Source organism: Salvia hispanica, chromosome 3, assembly GCF_029641045.1.
Source record: "Salvia hispanica isolate PSC_SH4W2 chromosome 3, Shi_PSC_v1, whole genome shotgun sequence".
In the NCBI taxonomy this organism is placed as follows: Eukaryota; Viridiplantae; Streptophyta; class Magnoliopsida; order Lamiales; family Lamiaceae; genus Salvia; species Salvia hispanica.
Window position 1 is genome coordinate 28,346,000 of NC_142694.1, and position 7,974 is coordinate 28,353,973.

At 35.7% G+C, this 7,974-nt stretch overlaps 1 long non-coding RNA gene across 1 annotated transcript; it reads right to left on the reverse strand.

The window, feature by feature from the left end:
- Positions 1–3,745: 3,745 nt before the first annotated feature.
- Positions 3,746–4,822, reverse strand: LOC125210918 (uncharacterized). The gene is made up of 2 exons (XR_007174429.2): positions 4,659–4,822; positions 3,746–3,937 (listed from the first exon to the last, which is right to left on the reverse strand). It is a non-coding gene; the product is annotated as an uncharacterized LOC125210918 (long non-coding RNA).
- Positions 4,823–7,974: the final 3,152 nt, after the last annotated feature.

Sequence of the window (7,974 nt, forward strand, 5' to 3'; positions counted from 1 at the left end):
TATGAGAGTTTTGTGCAAATTGGTGTAGAATGATTAGTGGTAAGTAATTATGATTTTATTTGATAAATTTAAAGGTTAATTGCTAGGTGAATATGCAAATAAGATATTGTTTCGTGACTTGTAGCAAATTCGAGAAATGCAAATCTTTTTGACGCAGGATTGAGGTTATAACTTTTGAATTAGATTATAACTTTTGAAAAAAACATCCCTCGTTTTGGTGAAACCCAACTACACTGCCTCTAAAACAACTTGCTTGCATGCAAGGCTGCACTTTAATAAATGTGAATTATTCAAAAAGGATAAGCGTAATAATGAATTGGGAAGTTACTCTGTAATTAGGCTAATTTTTTTATCTTTATTATTTGGATATCGTTTTGTACCTAATATTTCAAAATTCGACAAGTCTCCTTTATTATCAAGATTAGGATCTGAATTAAATCCGAAACATGCTAATTAGCTCAAATGGCATGATAATTTTTAGGACTAGAGTTGATAATATTTATCTAATGGACTATTTAATTTTCATTACTGTTTTCAAAACACTTCAAAACTAGTTAAATAATGGAGTAGTAATTTTTTAAATGTAAATAAAAAATATAGTTTTACTCATTATTTTATTTATTGTATATTTAACATTTATCATAAAAATAATATTTATATATAAATTTAAAAATGGTAGTACTACTAATTATTTTGAAAAAATAAACTATCATCTTCTTATCTTCCGATGAGTTACTCCCCCTGTCCACAATTTAAAGTCCCACTTTGTCTGGGTATGAGTGTTAAAATATGTGAAAGAAAGTGGATTGAAAAAGTTTGTGGAAATATGCACTATTTTTTTTAGTCCGTCCCACAAGAATTTGCACTTTCCAATTTTGAAAATTCTCTTCTATCTAATGAGGTAGGACTCATTCCCCACTAACAATATTTTAATTATTTTTTCTCTCTACCTCTCTCTTACTTTACCAATTTTGTATTAAAAAATGCATATTCTTTGGGGACGAAGAGAGTATAAGGTAAGTGTAATGAGTTAGTCGAAAGTGTGGTCCATTTATCTAAAATGAAAAAAGTAAATGTGGACATTATTTTTTGGACGAACCAAAATGAAAATTGTGGACATTATTTCGTAAATTGATGGAGTACATATTTAACTCGAGTAAAAATAATTAAATAACACTCATATGTGATGTATGTGCATTAACAATACTTATACTCAGTGGCGGATTTAGGAGGGGGCGGTCGCCCCTTCCCGGCCGTTCGGAGAGCCTAAACTTTCTTCCCTTGAATCGAGCCGAAAATAGCATATCCGCCCCCTCCGTGGAGTGTAGAAATATACTTTGTTTTCAATAAATAGCATATAAAATGGAGTAGTCTAATGGTTTGTGTGTTGATTTTTTTCTAAGAGGTCTAAGGATCAATCCTCAACAAGAGCATATTTTTTTCATTTTTTACTCTTTTAGTTTATCAATTCATATTTCTTTCTTATCATCAAAATAATACCTTTAAATACTTTATAAAATCTATTCATATTTATATAAATACTTTATAAAATCTATTCATATTTATTTCTTATCATCGAAATAATACCTTTAAATACTTTATGAAATCTAAACTTTTACTAATTTGCCTATATTTGCATGCTAATTCATGTTTATATTTTATTAACGAAGCTAGTGCTACTTAAATATTAATACAATAATATTTATTTAATTATTAAAAATATTAATAAATTAAATATTAAATATTTAAATATTAAATTTTCGCCCCCCACCATTTTCGGGGTTTGGATCCGCCACTGCTTATACTACTCTTTATCTCTCCCTTTCTCTCTATTTGTCTTACTTTACCAATTATACATTATTATCCGCACCGAACCAAATATTCGAACTTTTTTGGAACGGAGATGTATTTTTCCGTGCTCATTTGCCAAACGGATTAGCCTGAACTATGAAAAATGTAGACTTATGGTTGAAATAACATACTCCCTCCGTCCCACTTAAAATGAAACATTTGGAAATCGGCACGAGATTTTATGTAGTGTTGTTTTATGAGTTAATGAAGAGAGAGTAAAGTAAGAGAGATGAAAGAGTAGAAATAAGGTTGTTTCCATTTTAGGAAATATTTCATTTTTCATGGGACAATAAAAAAAGGAAAACGTTTCATTTTTAATGGGACATAGGGAGTACTAATTTTACCATTTTTGGGTTTCCACCAAATTAGACCAATTTTAAATTTGGAAACTTTTAAACAAATACTAACCCTATACATCATTCTAAATGTGGATCCCATAATCTCTCTCTCTCTCTCTCTCTCTCTCATTTTAATTGCACATTAAAACCCGTGTCATTTATAATTTTGTCTATTTTTTGTGGATGAATGTAGTATACATAACCTAAAAAGATTATAGACTCTCTCCGTTCGCCTATAAGTGTCACAAGTTGAGCCGACACAGGTTTTAAGAAATGTAAATAAAAGTGGGTGATGGTAAAAGTTGGTTGAACGCGAGTCTTAATTTTTTATATCGGTTTTATAGTATATTGTACTAAGATAAGTTAGTGGAGTGTGAGGTCTATTATCAAAAGTAATAGTATTAAAAAAGTAAAGTGTGACAATTATTGACGAACGAATACAAAAAGAAACTAGTGATAAATAATAACGGACGGAAGAGAGAACAAGAATGGTCTGTTTTTGAATCGCTCGATGACCCAAGCGTGTTGATGCAATTAATATTTCTAGTTAAAAGTAGTAGTAATGTATTGGGGAAGAAAGATACATCAATATAATCATCAATCAAGATAGTATTCCCTCTTGTCCCCATTAAATGTCTCATATTTAACGGTGTAGATTTTTAAAAATTTACGTGAATTGTAGTAAACGTGTCATACTTAATATTAAAATTATGTTGAAGATGATGAAAACTAAAAGGTCTTTTATGAATTGTGGAACTTGAAAGGTTAACTTTTAGTTGTTCTCTATAAATATATGTTCTTTCATTGTTATTTATATATACATTTTTTTTGGATATTGTTGAGGTCCGAGGAATTGCAGAAAGAATATCGACATGAGCCTCCCGAACCATATCGACGCAGAGGTCACATTGATGCAGATGGTGGTCGACAATTTCATGTATGTGGCAGCGATAGAGCCATTGGTCTAAGGGTCTTTTTGTGTTGTTTTATGTGATTTCACCATTAAGGTAGTCATATTTGAGCTGTCTATTGTTGCTCGGTTAGTTGGTTAACGAGTATCTGTATTTTGTGCATGGTAGTAAAGGCATGACAAATTTAGGATTTGAATATGTATCCTTTTACTGAGTTTCTCAATAAAAATTGTACATTATTAAAAGATAAGGTACAAGGATGATGGAAAAAGGAAGAAGGAAGGTTTAGTCTTTTTTTGGTATTCGAATTATTAGTATGATTAGTAGTAGTCTTTAGTTGATTAGATTTATTCTTGTAGTTAATTGGGTACTGAATTATTTGGCTAATTAAGTACTCCCTTCGTCCCATTGTCCCATTGAAGATGATTCACTTTTTCTTTTAGTTTATCCCAACCAAGATGACCCCTTATTAAAAATAGAAACACTTTTATCTCTACTTTATTATCTCTCTCCTACTTTACTCTCCCTACTTGTAACTGTCACGACCGCACTTTCTAAGGATAGAAAGCCCGGTTGATCGCGACTAGGGGAGGATGAAAGAAGCGGGAAAGAAAGGGGGAAACTGTGGCACGACTGAACATGAACTGAAATAACTTGGAATATATGTATAAATCAGAGTGCATAATACAAGGAGTGTAAACTCGACCTTTACATTGCAGCGGAAGAGTCAAGAGCAGATGACATCGTGTATGGAGACACGACGCATCCAAGTACTATTCTATCGAAGGATCTTCATTTGTCTGTGCTCAACACCGCCCGCCGTCATCACTGCTCAACCTGCACATTTTTTAAAACATATGCAGGGCTGAGTACTTGGTGTACTCAGTGGACACGTGCCGAAATATATTTTACTGAAAAGAAAACTAGTTTTGTCAAGCCAATACTGAGTGAGCTCGGGGTTTTATCTTAAAAGGCCCGAGGACACTAAAAGCATTTTCTAAGTAAAATCTTTGACTGTAGTCTATTTTTCATGGAACTAACGCCATATCTGAACTAACTCCTGGTGAATCGGAATGTATGGGCTCGTCCCACTTACAAACCCGCATTCACTAATTCCTGGTGAACCGAAATTCACGAACTCCTGGTCTAGTAGGGACGTCGCCCTTGCTAGACAAACAGATAGGCAAAGTTCAAAACAAAACTTGGCAAGACAAAACATACTGATAACTTAAATAACTGAAAGCATTCACTTAAACTGGGAATGTAAATAACTAGAAGTATTCATACTTCAAAACATACTGGGAACATAAATAACTGAAAGCGCATTCGTATAAGGCTCACGAAATATCATTTCACAATAGCACTTTTCATACAAACTGTACTTTAAACATATAGCCCACAATTATATGTAGGATAGGAAAGCCCACCAAATACTTTTCATAAAAACTGCAATCACACTTTAAACTGAAAGCTTACTAAAACACTTTAGTTCGAAAGCCCACGTAACATCATATCATAAATAAAAAGTTCACTAAAATACTTTAGTTCGAAAGCCCACCTTGTTCGCTTAATTTCCTTTACTTGAATTTCTCGCTCTGATCTTAACTTGCGGAGATAGTCCTTTGTGAAAAACATAACATAACAACATACTAATTAGACTCGAGACAAAATCTCATACTTATAGGGATGCATGCCCTAATTAATTCTTTTATCCTTCGTTCACTTCTAGGAAATTTTTAGAAACTTGCATATTAATTAAATCGGGAAATTTAATTAATAGCACTTCTTTATTAAACTTAATTATTTTCATGGCTCGAGAACGTCGTCTCCCTCTTTCTTTCTATTTCCTTAACAGCCGGCCCTTCAACATTTTCCATCTTCGAAAACTAAATTCGAAAACTAAATGAATTCTCTGGGAATTAATTAATTAAGCACCAAGTTCGACTCCGTAAACCAAAGCATAATACTCATGCACGGCCTGCATAAATTAATGTCCAAGCTCAGTAGTTAAATTCCTCGGCCTAAAGTTCAAATCCACCTCAACCATTTAAATTGGCAGCCCATCCCTTAAATACTGGGGCCCATCTTCTCATTTGCTACCTCAGCCCAACCTTACTAATATTTAATTACTAAGGCCCAATTACTTCCAATTAAAGGAACTGGCCCAGTTATACAATGGCCCAATTATACTCACTTCATCGGTCCTCCTCCCCCAAAATCACTGAAATCCCTAACTCCTTCTCTCTCCTTTCTCCGGCGAATTCAGCGTCGCCTCTTCGAATCGCCGGCGCTCCATCGCCGGAGTCGCAGTGCCTCCTCGCCGTCTCCTTTTCTCTCGGTGGAATCGCCGTCGTTCGCTCCTTCCTCCGGCGAGATCGCGCCTCACTTGCGTCGCTGGCGAACTCGCCTCAGCTCTCTCCGCCGAGCTTCCTCTGTCCAGCGTTCTCCGTCCAGCGCCGGCGTTCTCGGCGATTCCGGCAGTAGAGGGGAGGCAGCGCCTCCTTCTCCCTCTCTCAGCCGCCTGGCGGAAATTTCCGCAGTCCGTCGTCACCGGCCAGCCCTTCGGCTTAAGCTAAGCCTTCTCTAGTCCCTACTTCTTAGTTGCTTTTATGTTGAGTTCTTGGAGTAGTAACTATGTTAGATTGTTATGTGATTATTGGGGATTCCTTGAACTTGTTGGGATTTATTTGGTTGCTCACTGGAATGAGCTTAACCTTTTAAAAAAAAACACTTGCTACTGAACTATAGCATAAAGGCAGCCTATCGTGCTTGTGTTATATTGATTGTGATTCCTAAGTTGTGGTGACTCTATATGATGACATGAAAATTGATTGGGAGAAAAAGGATGGAGGTGTATTATCTCTGGAAAAACGAAGGAGTGGCTGACTTGCTGCTGCTCACTACTTGCTCCACCCTCTAACTCTCTGTTTTTGCTGAAATTTTGAAGTGTGTGTGAAAGGGAGTTGAATGTGGTGTGGAGGGGAATTTATAGGCAGATTGGTGTACTTGTGAGCCTTAGATGAGGCTGCTGAAACTCTTGTTTCTATCCAGCAGCATATCTCTCTTTTCTTTGATCTTTTGCAGCAACTTTAACTGAAACTTGGTGGTATACTATGGGGAATTAATTTTGGCTGTTATACTATCTTGTTCCCTTCTTGCAGAGGATCCCCCTTTTGACTATAATCCTGCAGCAAGTTATACTTGAGGATTGGCTCTATTTGAGTACCTAGTACTCGGCCATTAATCCTCTCTGTTTGCTTGTGGCTGGACTTGTTTGCTTGAAGCTGGACTTATCCCTTTTTGGCAGTCTTTGGTCTCTTATCAAAAGAGATGTTGTCCCATTTCTTTAGTTAGTAGCACTTAATTCCTTTTGTTCTTAGTAGCTTAAGCTAGTCTCTTTATTGCAGGTTGGGAGAGGGCTTGGGCTGCTAAGCTGCTGTCCGAGACGGGCTTGATGCCTCGGGCCCAACGGGCTGATCGGATAGGGCCAACTTATTGGGCTTAAAAAGGGCGTGATGCGGTTCACAAGATTAGGCCCATTGTTCATAGTCTTGTGATTATAGTCATGATCTTTCTTTCTCAAACTCATAAATTCATGCACTTAATTTTGTATAATCTGAAACATGTTCTTGATCCATTATTTATCTTGGGCTTAACTTCTCTTGTATTAAACGAAATTTGAAAATACTCTTGATCAATCTTAAATGTCCAATTCTCCTTTGATCGTCTTAACGACTATCTGTAAAAAAAATTGTCTAGCCATTCGGCGTCTCTTCTATAAGATCTTAAAAGATGTCAAAAACTTGGGGTGTTACATTCTACCCACCTTAATAAAAATTTCGTCCCGAAATTTGGTTACGTCCTTTAAATCGTTTTATATTTCTCCTTAATCTCATTCCAATCCTCATGTAGCCTCTTCTTGTCTGCGGTGTTTTCCCAACACACCTTTACTGAAGGAATCGATCAATCCTTAACTATTGCGCCCATTGGCCAAAAATTTAATTCAAGCTTCTCTTAATAGCTCTAGTCTATTATTTTTATTATTATTATTTTTTTTTTCTGATCTCCTCATTACTTCTTTCTCATATTCTAATCTTGATATTCTCATCGTTTTTATCGCTCGGGAAAGCGGTAGTGATCTTGGAAATTATTCCATCAAGTTCGAGGTCGAACCACGTTCTAGTAGGCATGCATCCTAAGACACTCTATGTTCTGAGAGAAACGTCTAAGTTCTCTATTCTATAGGTCTCACTGTTTGAGAACTCGACTCATAAAAGATATCTTGTACTTTTCAACTCTTTAACTGAGAGTAAACATCACTGTAGAAAAACTTTTTAACTTTCACTTTGCAAATCAAAACTATTTTTCTCACTTTAAATCTCAAAAACTTTTACTGGAGAAACTAATCATAATTTCTCAAAATTCAAAACTCACTATTTTCCATTTAATATTGAAATCTATCCCTCAAGGGAATACACTACTCCTTTCTTTAAAACTGAAAACTGTCCACGTAAGGAATATTCTCTACACTCCTTTAAACTGAAAACTGTTCCACAATGGGAATTTACTTTCTATACTGCATAAAACTTTTTCATAATTCCTTTCTATTTCAAAAAGTAAAGTTACCTCCTTTCCTGGTTGAGCGTGACAGGTCGGGGTGTTGAGCCTTCGACGTTTAAACTGTTAATCTAGAGGTACGATTCTAAACTAAGACTGAAAGAAGACTCTTGGGTCCAGAGCAGAAAGAAATTGCTCTGATACCACTCTGTCACGACCGCACTTTCTAAGGATAGAAAGCCCGGTTGATCGCGACTAGGGGAGGATGAAAGAAGCGGGAAAGAAAGGGGGAAACTGTGGCACGACTGAACATGAAC